This window comes from Dermacentor andersoni, chromosome 3, assembly GCF_023375885.2.
Source record: "Dermacentor andersoni chromosome 3, qqDerAnde1_hic_scaffold, whole genome shotgun sequence".
NCBI lineage: Eukaryota > Metazoa > Arthropoda > Arachnida > Ixodida > Ixodidae > Dermacentor > Dermacentor andersoni.
The window spans coordinates 44,785,566-44,800,970 of record NC_092816.1 but is presented as its reverse complement, the minus strand read 5'-3'; the positions used below and the strand labels follow the sequence as shown (position 1 = coordinate 44,800,970).

Sequence of the window (15,405 nt, the reverse complement as noted above, 5' to 3'; positions counted from 1 at the left end):
TCGGACCGTGTGTCTCCCGCTTAAGGCTGACATTGTACCCGCAACACAATTTTCGAGGACGTCGACATCAGAACATGCCTGTCGTAAGTGGCGATAAAATGCCACAGCCGTAGAGTAAAACGCACGTGCGTTTCTGGTGGTCCGCAATTCAAGAGTATGTCCTGTAACGGGCAACGAATTTTTGTGCCAAGGAAATAGGAGGCGAGTTCACGCACGGGACACTGATCACACTATAACAGGCGGAGCAGAAATCCCAGCAAGCAGCCGGCAGCAAGCAGCGCGCGACAGACCAGTTGGGTACTGCCCGACCAGAAGAAGGAACCAAGAAGGGACGTAGTAACTCCTAATGGCGGCTGTACAACGTGACAAACGTACCACACTCTGCCGCAAAGTATGGAGTGCGCTAAGTACCTTCTTTCTTACAGGGGCGAATCACACCCTTACACCTTCAATAATTGAGAGCCACTCAGACTCTCCAACATGCCATCACAGGAGCAATCAACGGGAAGGCACATGCCTACCGCCGTCTACTTCGGAGCCAAGTTGCAATATGCAACATTGCTTGGAAGCCATGATAGGGAACCCCATCACCTGCTCTAAGTAACATTCTCTATTTCGATCAACGTTTCCTGTAGCGCTTGCGATATTGCTAAGCTTAAGTAGATTTCCTAACAAGTTCAATATTGAGCCTCTATCTTTTTACTTAATCATGACTGCGTTCTTGTTGAAGACAACAGATGCAAAATAGTAGGATAATCTTGTGAACAGTGTTTCATTTCCGAAAAGTGTAGAAGCCTACAGCTCCGGGCCTCCTATCTAAATACATGGGAAAGGAGGAATCGTTTTTCTCTTCAACCACTCCACCAAACTTGAGGTTTGTTGCGTTTAAAAAAGGAAGTTAAAATCTAGTGACCATTGGTTGCGAATGTTCGATTTAGGTCATCAATATTTTAATTGAAATTGTTAACGATCGCAAATTTTCTGAAAGCGGAACTATCAAGTTTACAACTCTAACTCAGCAATGAAAACAATTCTGTAAATGACACCTGATACTGCATGTAAAGCTGACAAAACTGATTTATTATACGTGTAGCTTTCAAGTAGACCAATAATTTGAGAGCAGAACTATTGCAAGACCCTTGTAAGCATTGTAACATATTCAGGTAAGATATAAATTGACATATCAAATGTGTCTGTCCGCTTTGGGTGCTCTAATGTATGCAGTTTACAGAATTGCGATATCTGTTCTAGGTGGACAGTTAGGAAATTGAAACATGGATTTTTGAAAATTGCATTAAAAAAATTAAGGCCTAAATCGAAATTCCACTTCCAAGAGTCACTATAGAATTTACCTTTCTCTCTCAAATGCAACACATTCCATTAAAATCGGCCCAGTGTTTATCTCTGAAAGGCGTCTCTGCGTTTTACATGTATCTGAATAGGCGGCAGCGGAGTTGTCCGTGATCGAAAATTTCCGTATATACTTAGGTATACACATAAGCCGCGCCTTGCCATATGACGTGCGGTATATGCGGGCCATACTGCCGCACCAATCCATCACTGAAGTTGTTCCATGCCCTCTCTTACATTCTCGACAAAGTTATTCCAAGGAATTTCGACAATGACAGCCCACAAACAAATGTGATGGAACAAGACACCGACAGCGCGTGTCTTTCACGTTAAATATGCTCAGACTTAAACATGAAAAGTACAAAACCGTAACAGAAACCTGAAAATGATGCGATTCATCTGGCGCGGCTGGGCACCACCTTCGGGATCGGCCCACGCCGGGGGCCGCGTTATATTTCTACCAGAAAGCTCGCCTTCGTGCACAGCGTTCACGGCCAGCACGTTCCCCGGTAAACATTACGCTGCAGTTGCCGGGAGGTGCGAGAAGCAGTCGGGGATCTTCGAACGCTATCGGCGTTCCACTCTCGAAAGGCGTCCTCCCAAATTTTCCATCCACTTTTTCACAACTCCCAGCACCCTTACACGACTGTAAGTGTAACTATAGCAGTGTGCTTTTCGTTCTTTCTTTGCCTACTAAGACCACGTAAGGGCCGCTACACTCACTCTCCCACTAGAGGGAGAGAAGGTGGGTGAGAGAGCGCGCGAGAACGGCAGAAGATTCCGGGCCTCATTTGGCCGCTCTCGCTTTTTTTCTCGCTCGCGCGCTGATGATGCCGGCGGCCGCATCCTTTTCTCGGGACCCCCTTTTCCGTTCCCGGAACGGTTTCCCGCCACCACCAACGCCGGGGCAGCGGTAGTATTTAGTGCGTGTGCTCGGGCAGGGGGCGGACCGAGCAGACCCACCTCCTTCCCCTCCACCCTCACGGTGCGCCGGCACGCAACACAAAGGTTGCAGCCGCGGAGACGGTGACTCGACAGCTACACATGCTCTTCACGCTGGATGCGGTGGGTGCTTCCGTTAACCTCTACCTCCGGTCCATTGTCGCGACGTGCCAGATGTGAGCTCCCGGTTCGAATTCGGAGCGCAGGCCCGATCTCGAGGTCGTGTGTGACCGACTGACAAAACAAAAAAAAATATTCGTAAGAAATAAAAAATAAGACAAAAAGAATATAAACAATCAATAACGCGTCGGCGTGTCATTATATCTGACTCGGAAAACTTCACACTGACTCATCACACTGCGTTCCCAAAGAGGGCGAACACTCCGAGAAGGTGACGCGGCTACATTCATCATTCATTCAAGTGAAAAACAAAACTTTTTTTTTTTTTTTAATGTAGTCGCTATTTCTGCAATACCGACTGTTTTACACGGCTCGCTGTATAGATGCGAGACGGTTATCCTGCCAATTCAGAGCTTGTACAGTGCGATAAAATGTGCAGATACAAAGGCATTTTTTTTTTTTCGAGCTGGGAACCCAGCTCAGTTTTTCTTTTTTTTTTTTTTTTGCGTGTTAGTATGTACTGTACACCGCGTCCTCCCCAGTGTGTATTTGTCGTGCGAAAGGTGAGTTCGTTGTTTTTTTTATCCCTTGAGCGAGTAAGCGCAGTTTCGAGCTTTCAACTCCTTACGCAATGAAAAAAAAAAGAAAGAAAGTTGGAAGAAGAAATAATGTTGTGGAGGAATATGGGGACACAGGTGCGAAAAAGCACCGAGACTTCTCGGAAATTCCGCAGCTGTGTTCGACAGCGCAGAAAGGTACGCGGCGGACGACCGGTGCATGTGCTGTGCGTGTATTAGACGCACTGTCTTTCGAAGGGGAAAAAAAAAAAAAAAAAAAAGCACGCCGCATCCCCGCGTTTGGAAGCCATGATGGGGGCTCCGCTGACGCCCCAAAAGTGCGTGCGAATGCAATCCCAGGTGCGGCATGGCCTCGCACGCATTCGATGCTCTCTCGGGGAGTATAGCCAGCGACTTCGCCGTCGCAACGTTCGCGCTCAGCTGTACCCGAACAATCGAAAGTGCGCAGGTCGTCGCAGAGGGCTGTCGCTTCCGAACGGCGTTTTTTAACGCCGCTGCGATAGCTGATGCTCAGCGCAGTGTTGCTGACAAGCAATGCCCCTTAAGCTCGGTCACGGATGGATGGATGTTATGAGCGTACCCTTTGGAACGGGGCGGTGCGTTGCGCCACCAAGCTCTTGCTATTATACCGCCTAATGTCCTACCTAAGTTAATAAAGAAAAAAAAAAAGAAAAAGAAAGAAGAACACTATGAACTCCCACAACCAAATTTTCTGACCCCCTATTGCAAACTTTGCTTTGGTACGTCTCCAATTTTTTTTTTGTCGTTTCCCTACTTTTCTTCCACCAATCTTCCAATCGCCTCTTACTAATCTCTATTGCGGACATGTGTAATTTTCCACTGCTCCCGCTGAAACCAAGGGCTTCAAGAAGGACAATGGTGCCTAAATCGACCGCTGGGCAGATGTCTTCACATTCTAACAAAACATGCCCCATCGTTTCCCTAGCTTTACCGCAGCGACGCGGGCTGCGCCACGCGGCCCTCCTCCGGAGCAGTCACCCGATGATGGAAATCTGCGACGCACTTCGGTAGTCATGGTCGCGCCGAACATCAAAAAAGGGAATAGTAATCGCATGTGCAGAGTGCCGCAGTGCTCAAACCGTGCCGTAGCGAGTGTTCACCCGCTCAGGTATCTTTAAAATGTACCCCGAGACAGGCGTAACGACCTGAGGCACTGGAACCAGTTACGAAGCTCGTACAACATTTGCAAGACACTGAATCGCGTACAGAGGTGATCCCACTTGTGTACAGCGATCGAGCCGAGCTCTGCGCGAGGAAGAAACAAAATTTAAGGGAGGTACGGAGTTACGAATACACAACTGGACACGCAAGTGGAAAAACGTGAAACCCGTTCAGGCACAAGTACTTTGTCCTTAGTCAAACAGCTACGCTAAATTTCAGTTCATTTGCTCCGCCGTACGCTGCTCGAGGCTCTAGACGAGCGTGATCACCCCTGTACGTTACGAGTTTCGTAAATTGTTGTATTGTGCAGCCGTTTTTCTCTTTAGTTTATATTTGGAAACGCACTAAAGTTTGTTTCTCACTGCACCGGATTAATTTGTTGAAAACAGGAGCGCTTGAAAAACAACTAACGTCTGTTACCGCTATGCACTTATATGGCTTCATGGCGGTGAGCATTTTCAAGGCTAGTAACGACATGCTGGCCTTCAAAGAGCCTGTACCTTCACGTACTGCAGCGTTAACGCAGTGCGGCGGGCCCTTGATTGCACTCGTCTGCGGGCAGAGCGATTCGACACTGACCTCGGTGTCTCTCATGGAATAGTAAGCTGTTGGGCTAGTGGGTTTGACATGATTTTTGCAAAGGGGAGCGCAAAAGCGCTGCGGCAAATGGCGATGTGGAAAGGAAAGCTGCTCATATATATATATATATATATATATATATATATATATATATATATATATATATATATATATATATATATATATATATATATATATATATATATATATATAATTTTATGTCGCCTTCGCATAGGACACACGCACCTTACACACAACTTCCTCCTAACAAAACAAGACAAGCCTTGCTGTGAAAAATGCGGAAATGAACTTACTGTAAACCACATCTTATTAACATGCGTAAAACTCGAAACACTAAGGAAAAAATACTTTACTTCGTTTTATAATCAACACATTACCTTTCACCCAGCATTGTTTTTAGGCGAAGATGCACTTGCGGATACCACACATGTTATTAGCTTCTTAAGAGAAGCAAGTATAATTGAAAAACTATAAATGAGCCCATCCCCCAATTTCATCTTGGTATGCACCTCACCCACCTTCTCATATTTGAGAAGAAGACTGAGGTCTTTAGTTTGTTGGGATCCTCGGAGTCCTTGCCCAGACAAGCATCGTCGCTGAGGTGACACCCAACTTTTTTAAAACAAATTTGACCTTGCGTTTGGCGCATGATAGCCTGAGTTGCTTATGCGCCATTAAACCCAACACACCACAATATATATATATATATATATATATATATATATATATATATATATATATATATATCCGCCTTCCTGCAAGATTAACGCATCGCATCGATATTTGTTTACAGTTACGCATTTTTCTAAAGTGCGTCCCCATTGCACGCAATGAAGTCACGTGTGCGGCTAGCGTCACTACAAGGCAGAGAGAAAGCGAAAAACGCCTGGCGTGTGCTCCTGCTCCACCACTCCATCCAAAGGCGAGACGAGTTTGCAAAACAGGCGCAGGCTATATAGTTTCGGACAGCGTCGCAGGGGGAGCTCTTACGTGCTGCGTGTAAAAGCTGGCGCATCGCATTACTGCGATGAGCGCGAGGAGCAGTGACAAGCGCTAGCGTATAGAGCATTCATGTAAACGCGCAGCTTCTGACTGTTAACGAGCTTATATATCTCCCGTACAACTGCCGGTCACGACACCGCGGACATCTTTGCGCAACTTCTTTATTGTTATTTTTTTTTTATTTCTCTCTCTCTCTCCTTCCCTATCAATCACCTGGCGTCCGTCGGAACATATATGCGACGTTCGCAGCAGCTGTTGCAACGCACGGCATCGGCGGGCGTCGATCAGGCGGTTAGAATATATCGGTCGCGGTAGCAGAGAGAGAGAGAGAGAGTAGCGATTCTTTACGAAGAAGGAAAGAAGGTTGGCACTGTCTTCTGCAACCCTTGAGGGAGCACGGCTCAGCGAACGAACGACTCGGGAGTCCGTGGGAGCAGAGAGAGAGAGAGGGACGCAACGGAGTCGAGCCAAAGGGGAGAGTCCACGTTTGCGCGAAGAAGCGGCACACCTGCCGTTGGCCAACGCGACGGCGGTGCACAGGACGCGAGCAGCGGGGCGCGGGACAGTTGTATAACGATGTCACCGCGTCGCCTCGGGGCCTCGTAGATGAAGGCGGAAAGGGGGCCGCGGTGGGCACACTACGCGTGCGCGCCAAGTTGTAGCAGCCTACGCCGCTATCCGCTTCAGCGGCCAGGGAGCACGAGCGAGCGAGGATCCAGCGTCGTCTCGGCAGCTCGCGTGCAGTGCAAGGAAACGGCGAAAGCGCGCGCACTGAGCCAGTCGGGAACCGGAACCAGCTGCGCGTTGCGCAGAATGACGAAGGCTTGATCGATGCGCCTCGCTAATCCTTCCGCGAGACCCTTTCCAATCAGCTGTCCTCCCGCACGAGGAGGATTATAGTATAGCAGACAATCGGCGAACTATTTATTTAGTGTTCAAGCGAAGCCCTTTTGCCTATTCAGCGCTCCGGGATTTTGGCGCGGCTCGACGGTGATCGGTCTCTCGCCGCGTAAACTGGGCCGATCCCGGACATAGTGTAATCAATACGGTACCGATCGCCGACGCGATATGATCAAAGGCACATATCGGTGCCCCATGCGTGTTGTCCTCGCAACGGGTTTTGATCTGGTTTATGACGCGAGCCGATCTTGGAGGCAGCGTAATTCTGCTAATGCTATCGCGTTACAGATGCTTAGGTGTAAAGCATGTGGCCGTACTTTCTTTGCCTTTTTCTATACGCGTTTTGGCCTCAGCAGTGTCTGGCCCAATATACACGCACCGGTGCATGGGAGGGGAGCGGCGGGGGGAGGGGGGGGGTCTGCCGACATGCAGCTGTTACGCGGGAAGACACTTAAATAAGTTGAAAACAACATACAACCGCGCGCATCATATGTTTCTGCGCATAGCACTGAACTGAAACGACGCAAGAAGCCTTCGATTAACGTACAGATTTCAACACGCGCATTGAGTATGTCGTAATGTTGATTTGTGTTCTCGTTCCCGGTTGACGACATGCAGCTTCCAAAGCGCTGCGCGGAGCTGGCGATAGACGGGGTTACGTATACAGTAAGTAGCACGCATAGTTATACGGAGAAGCGCACGCGTATAAGTACAGCGGCGCGAATAGCGGAAGCAGACGCACAGCAGGGCGGCCAGTTAGGCAAACAGGCTGGACACGCCGCTCTCTTTTCCTCGCCACCCACTTTACCCCCCGCACAACCATTTCCTCGGTTGCGCGTCTCGATCGGATGATGACCCGATTAATTATTATCGCCAGATCGGCGAACATCGCCGCCGGCCACCGCGAGGGGGAGTACACGCTTTCTCGCGCCTCTGCATGCCGTCGTGTGGCGGCCATCCCCCCCCCCCCCTTACGGGTGAGTGAGGACGCGCGCTTGCGTGCTTGCAGACGCTTGTCCTCTATTCTAAGGTCTTTTATTCTTCAACAAGCACACTCGTTGGTGGTTTGTGCGACGGCTATTGTACTATGCGGAAACAGATGGCAGTAATCATCACAGTAACACTAAAGAAGGGACATTAAGTCAAGCTCTAAGCGAGACGGTTATTCTTTCCGCGAAGTGTAGCCTCGTATAAAGGCGGCAAAGAGGCAGACACAATACGACGTGAGGTGCTCGTACCGCCCTGATGCAGCACTTGCGCCAACTTGAAGTGACACGTCATGCATTCTGACAGCGGCTAGTTGTTCCGTCCTAGTTTATATCGTTAAGGGAGATATACATTGTGTTCTAAATAAACAAAAAGACGCAACCTATTTAGCTATAGAAAGTTTTGAGAACGTTTGGAGAACGAGAAACAGGGGAAAGCAGCGACATCCGTGACGTCATATAGTGACGTAGTTGCACAGAGGTTCCGGTTCAAGATTATTATTATTATTATTATTATTATTATTATTATTATTATTATTATTATTATTATTATTATTATTATTCCTCGTATAGTTAAACTAGAAAGACATGCTTGGTTTTCATCTTCGCTAGCAGTCAACTCTTTACGCCCGGATAAGCGAAAATGCTGCTTTGAAAGAAAATGATCAAACTGTTGTAGTGCCCAATTTTAGTGTCCTCTGAAGGGATTCATAAATGATCGCCCCCAGGGCACGAGCAAGCATGGAACATCGCAGGAGTGTGCAAGCTTCGGACGATGCGAGACTCGTGCGAAACAAGCAAACAAAAGAACTTACTCACGCAGCACTCCGTAAGTAGATGCGTGAGTAGGAGTGAAGCAGGCATATGCTTCACTAAGCAGATGCCTGCAAAAGCTGACAACTAAACAAGAAGGGGATTTTTTTTTCTTCCAACGCCCCGAAGCCTGCGCATTGCAAAGCGCACGTTCAGCGAAAAAAAAAAAAAAAAAAAAACAAGCAGGGCCTGTACGTCGGCCCGTAGTTGGACGATAGGCCGGCATATATATATTACCATGCAGGCATGTCGTTGCTGGCGTTTCAGAACAGCGAAGGTTTCGGGTGTCTCGTTTCCAGTATACGTCCGTTTTCCAGCTGCGTAGCTGCCAGCGCTTGTAAAGTGTTCCCAGCGTACGCGCCGTTATAGGAAGCTGGGGACGTCCGTTGAACTTCCGTTCGCGCCTGAGCTTGGATTTCGTTCAGGCTGCGCTTGCTGAACTTCAAGCTGGGCCAGTGTTCTGTGTATTTCACTGGCGAGCTCACTAATCCCATCGGCGTAGTACAGAACATCATCTAGGGTTCAGCTTTCCGACCTGTATCTGTAGGTATACTCTGCCTATTCTACATTGTTTTTCTGAATACTGGCCCCCAATACTTCTCAGTAAATTACGAATAATACTGTTAGACTTGGGCTAGTAGCGATAACGGATAACGTCGAGTTGGCCCAGAACGCCAGAGTGAGCGTGTAATCAATGTGCAGATGCAGTGCGAGAGAGCGCAGTTGCTAGCTGTCCAGTGTCAATATCTGACCGATGGACAAACTGCATGGTTAACTCTTCGTCAGCTTTGCATGTATGCTGCGAAAAGTGGGCAGCAGAACGCTTTGGCCGCCTTCGTCACGTCAACGTTATTCCGACTGTAAACCCACGAATAACCATGCAGTGTGTGTCCCGGCTTCGCACGCCTGGGCGCCGTGGTTAGCCAAAGGACCGCGCACGTATTGAATGACAGCCTCGAAAGATACGCAGCAATGTCACAGTTCGATCTGCTAAGATAAGAAGAAGGTCGAGCGGCCGTGTTTCACTGGGAAGATCGCACTACCACTTACGCGTGTTTTTATTAATGCGGAAGCCTTAAGTGGTTCGTTCAATGGCTCATACCCAGAAAAAGTGGCGTCTAATCCACTGAGACAAAAATATCATCACTAGGAATGGCTCATACACCTGTAAGCAAGCAAAGGTGTAATGGCTCAATATGAAGAGACGAAAGAAAGAAAGAAAGAAAGAAATGGAGAACGAAAAGAACATTTAGGTAGTGCATTAGGTGCTCGCATGTGTCGTGGATGAGGTCGACCTACAGCGCGATGCGTTTACTTCACATTGCGGCTCGTTATGTCTTGGAAGAAGTCTGACCCCACCGCTCGTACAACTGAATGCATTGTCACGTGCGCCCAGCAGGCTCTCGCCTTCGCGTGTTACAGGAGTGCAACATGCTGCCGAACTTTTTTTTAATTTTTATTGAAATGAGAAAGGTTGACGAGAGAGAGAGAGAGAGATATTATAATAGCAGGGCTGAGCGGTTCGCCTGAATCAAACTTCTGACCTGCCCCTCACCATTTGGGTAAGGGGAATGGGAGCGTGAAGAGAAGGAAGGAAAGGTGTGGATGAGTGAGGGAGAGAACGGTGGTATTACACGAACAGCGAATACTTTTCGAAGTCTCAAATTCAGATCACTGTGGCAACATTATGCCGACGACGAAAAGGGCCCGGCCGAGCTCCCAGGAAAACATTCTCACGCAAAGCTTCGTTGACGAGCTTTTACGAAAGTGCTGTCGGTGACTGTGTTTCCATAAGATATACACAGCGCGGGCAGGCGCCCTACACGTAAAGGAGGACGAAGACTTTGAATTGATCAAGAGCGGCCTATATGCATCAACAACAACTTAACCAACGGACGTCTCAGGTCAACGCTCCGACGACCGAGTGACGTATCCTCGTCGTAACTCTGACGTCAAAGCCTTGACGAGGATTTCCATTCCGACGGTGGCACGCCCGGCCCCTTACGAAAACTTTGGTTACAGCCTGAAACACATCCCTTATCTGTACCCCAGTTGGTGACGGCCGGGTAGCACGTATCACTTGTTGCAGCTGACCACAACGAATGCATGGTGCTTATACGTGCACGATAACTTTCGTCTTTGGTCATACGACGTAGAAGGGCCTGTCAATCTCGATAACGACTAACGGTCGTTAGCGCAACGAGCGCAGTGACAGTTTAAACGAGGGAAGGAAGAAATATTTAAGTTAGTTCCTCGGCCGCAACAAAGATGCAGCAAAAGCGCGCCGCACCGAAACAATCTTCCAAACAAGGTTCGTCGCCCGTCGGCTAATAGTGCCACGCATACGATGACTCACAATGTGACATACAATACAGAGCGACGCGGCTGTATCCTCGGGAATTCGCTTCCGCGGTGCGCGCCGCAAATCTAATTAGTATTCGTCAGCTCTCGGCGACGGTGAATGTAATACGTCAATGCAGATGCTCGCCCGAATAGCAACTGTTTGCTTATCGCGGTGTATATATCCGTCATACACGACATAGCGGCGCTCCCCCCCCCCCCTCTCCCACTCCATGGCCAACCAATTAGGCACGTCGCCTTGCAGTTTACGCACTCGAAAATACCTGCCCGAGCTGCGCATCGGCGGTTATAGAGCAGAAACCTTCGACTATGTTTTGCTAGCATGTCGGATTATTCATTCGGTGACCTTACTCTGAAGGGGTTTATTTTCGTCCGATACTATTCTTTGCTTATCATCCGTTCCGCCGAGCGGCCGATCCCGGCGATATCAGGAGTGCGGTTTCGTTCGAGTCGACGACAACGGAAAGGAAAAAAAAAAGGTAATGATAAGAATGTTTACGAAAATGTGGCCACAGTAGCTTATGGGAACGTAGTCACCCTTTCTGTTGTCCTGGATTTTAAAAACAGAATTAATGGGAAAGGCGAAAGGTATAGCAGCGGGGACGACCGGAAGGGGGGGGGGGGATCGGTGGCGTAAACAATGGGAACCCACAGAATGAAAATACGCTATTCTCTTAGGAAGCTCAGCGGAAGGATGAAAATAACGTGCTTATGGGGACTAGCCACCGCCGTACGGAAAAAGGTGGCCATAAAATCAATCAATCAATCAATCAATCAATCAATCAATCAATCAATCAATCAATCAATCAATCAATCAATCAATCCATCCACCCAACCACCGCAGGGGGTACACGAACTTGGCCTGCGTATACCTTTTGCGAAGGCCGTACACATGCGCCATCTTGAACAAGAAATGAAAACAAAAAATGCGACGCCTCGACATCGGGGATCGTGTAGCGCGCGCATATTGCGACGCCCACGTGACGATCGACGCCCACCAGACTCGCTTCGTGTAACAGCCAGCCGCGTTGTACGGCTATATATGTACGGCTATAATATATATATGCACTATATAGCTACACGAGAGACCAATGTGCGTCCGTGCAGCCGTCCCACGTGAGCACATACGCGAAGCATGCGGCGAGGGAGAAAAAAAAAAGCGCAATGCGCTTTAATTCGGCCGCCCACGGATTCTGCGACGCGACGGGGACTGCCCGCCTTGCGGGTGACCACACACACTCAACACATGGAAAAAAAAAAAGAAAAAAAGAAAGAAAGAAAGGGAAAGAAAGAAAAAGAAAGAACGAGGTATTTTGGAGGATGCTTATACTTCGTCATCTTGGAACTGATTTGGTAATGGTGTTGCTCGGCCGTGAAACACCTTCGTCTAGTTTCGGTGCGATTGCGCTGTTTAATTCAGACACTTATTTTTCTCCCTCTCTCTTTTAAAATAAATTTATCCCCCGATTTGCTTGATTTTTGTTTTCATTTGTACTTTTACTTTCACTAATCTATGCTCCCCAATTGCTTTTTTTTTTCTTTATGCTAACCTCCAACCTACACTCAACTTGAGTATCATTTCGACTACACTTAAATGTAGTCTAATTTCTGATAACAATGCTGCCCCATGGTTTGGCCTTCGATAAAATTAGAAAACTCGGAGGCATCAGATGATGTCAGCGGGCGCAAGGCAGGGGGTAATTGGAGATCGCTGTCGCTGGAGGGTAGGCAATTCGTCGTGTGTAGTGGACATAAATATGACGATGATGCCTATTTACCCAGATTAAGTATGTGCCATCACCAGGTTAAGTAAGTGCCCTTCACCACCTAATAACTTGTTGCTTCTACTGCTGCAAGGTCACTTACTGCCCGCCCCCCCCGCCCCCAATGTTGCCGGGAGCGCATTGCTTCTTTGCGTTGACGCCAGCAGATTGCTATTGGAGGGTGCATTTCTTACTTGACCCCCTTGGCGCCTGAATAACACTCGCCTGAATACGCGAGTGTTACGCGCCGCGTACATCGGTATTAAGGCACATTCCAGCACTCGAGTGCCGACGACCCTTTACAAAGTTCGAAAAAACTTGATACTCTCGTCTGTCTCGACAATCGGTAAATAGAAAGATTGGCGCGCGCAAGCTGGAAGCGATTGCCTCTATACTTTAAAAAAATAGTTAAACAGCCACATTGAACGACAGATATAATACGCAACACCGAACAGTTATCCAGGACTTCCATTAAAACAAATGAGCAGGTTAGCGTGGTGATCTGTATAACGAATACCGAACTATAGTAAACTAACACCCCTCCCTTCCGTTTCTGTCTTTCTTTATTAATAGTACCTCGTCTGACGAAACAGAATTAGACCAACCTCTCCTTCCTATACCAACAGTATACGGTGCAGCCGTCCCTGCTGAAATATTTCATATGAACTCCAATAAGGGTGTGCGAATAGTCACTTTTAAGCCCGAATCGAATACGAATCGAATAGCCCCAGAAGCGAAGCGATTCACATATCGTGTACTTTTCAAACGGTTTTCCAATAATGAGTTCTAATAATAAAAAGATGCCAGTATTCTAAAAGTTAACACGTCTCCGCCATTACATAGTACGTTATGAAGCGTTGTTCATTAAATGTACAAATGGAACATTATAGGAACAAAGAAGCAGTTTGTTCGCATGCGCAGGGCTCTTCAGAGAGCGCGAATGATCGTTGTACAGCCTGTATAAAGTATGCCTACCTCAGTGACGCAGCCTACGTGTCCATTATGCCAACGGAGTGAAAACTTACCATACTTTTGCTGCATTTGTACGCTTATTACTCATTTGTACGTTTATTTGGGCGCAGTTGACGTTTGGAAATATTCGAGACGCACCCGAAAAGTATTCGCATTTACGAATTCGATTATACGACCATTCGATTCGAAGACCGAAGCGAATATAGGACACAATTCTATTCGTTATTCGAAAGTTCCGAATTTTCGCCCACCCCTACGCTCCAACAATTCTATACGTTTTCCATGAAGATCCTATGAAAATTGTTCGGAATCCAGACAGAATCCGTACGGATTTCATAAGAATTACGTGGAAGGCATGCAGAATGATTGCAATGGAATGCGGAATGTTTCAGCAGGGGCGCACAATTGAACTACAAGTGTGGTACAAGAGCAGCAGTATCGTCTGTCGGTTTTTCGCGTTGCTGTCGCATCTCGATAATGGAATATCCACCTCATACGTCACAAATTGCGCGCATAGCGAAGGGAGCGAAGTTTACTTGAATCCTCCCTCTTGAACGTCTGTTCGTCCGCCCGTCGAACGTAAGAATGCGTCACTTAGCGATCAGGACGGACAGCGCCGTATTGAGACAGCCATGATAACAAAAATAAGAACGCTACCACAATAACGGTTCACCGATAACGGGAAGCGGTCTTTTACGGTGCTCAAGAAACAAAAAATAAGATGGGTCAAGTGCGTATCAATCCTCAAAGGTTGTTTGACGTCACCTATAGAAGACGAGGGCGGGGGGGGGGGGGGGGGGGGGCGTACCTGCCCCTAAGATAAAAATAAATGAAAAGGATACTAGCTAAGGTAGTTGAGTGACGCCTGCCTGCCACTACATGTTCCTGAATTTCAGAAAAGCTGAGTTTAATTGAGTGCATCGCGAACGGCATGAACACTTCACGTGGTCAATCATGATTGATAGATCGAAAAGTGACGCGTACGGAGATCACGGCCCATCACACCTCCGCCTTCCTGAGCGCTCCGGCTGCGTGTGTCAGTCACGTGGTTCTATGTATATCCGCTTTTTGTTAAAGTACACTTGCAAATCACTTCCAAGGCGTATAAGCGTCCACTCACCTATATTATCGAAAATAAACAGGCGTATTTAATTAGGGTTCATTCACACTGACGACTCGCACAAAGTCGCGCGACCAAGTCGGTCACATATACGACCGGAAACGGTCGCTTTGGTCGAAAAGCGACTGTTCTGGTTCACTCGCTCGCCGGTGTGAATGGGCCCTGACTTTTATGGATCTCTAGGGCGGGGCATGATTAACTGGTGTCACGAAAACAAAATCTTGAAAGGAGGCTACCAGCCGCGTAACAAAACTATTCGAGGAAAAATTGTAGACGATGCGTTGAGAGATAGAAACAGCACTATCAGGATTAGGTATCTCACGCGAGTAGATGATAATCGAATCGAGATTAGCATTAATTAGCCTTAACGAGCTCTACATAAATGAGGTTCGCTGCTACCGCGACGGTTATAGGTTCGCACAGGACAGTGATAATCCGTGATCTCTGGGATAAGGCGTTTGTCTATATTGTCTATAGTAGCGCACCTAATTAGGTTGATGCATGGTTTTCTGACAACGCAATTGATCCAAAGAGGAGCGCTTCTGCAGTTACTCCGCGTTAAGGTACTCGACTTCAATATGATCGTCATGAACGAGTCAATGCTTTTCTTTTTATTTCCTCGACTCTCGATTTCCCTTAGTATGTGCTTGTCGTTCGACAGGCTTGAATAAGTACAGTCAGCCGCAAGAAGTTACGGGACATGAATTACACGGCAA

General features: G+C 47.7%; 1 protein-coding gene across 2 annotated transcripts in view; it reads right to left on the bottom strand.

Moving 5' to 3' along the window:
* The window catches only part of Myo61F (unconventional myosin 61F), a 138,291-nt gene that overhangs the window by 121,831 nt on the left and 1,055 nt on the right, over positions 1-15,405 (bottom strand). The gene's annotated exons all lie outside the window — the stretch shown is intronic.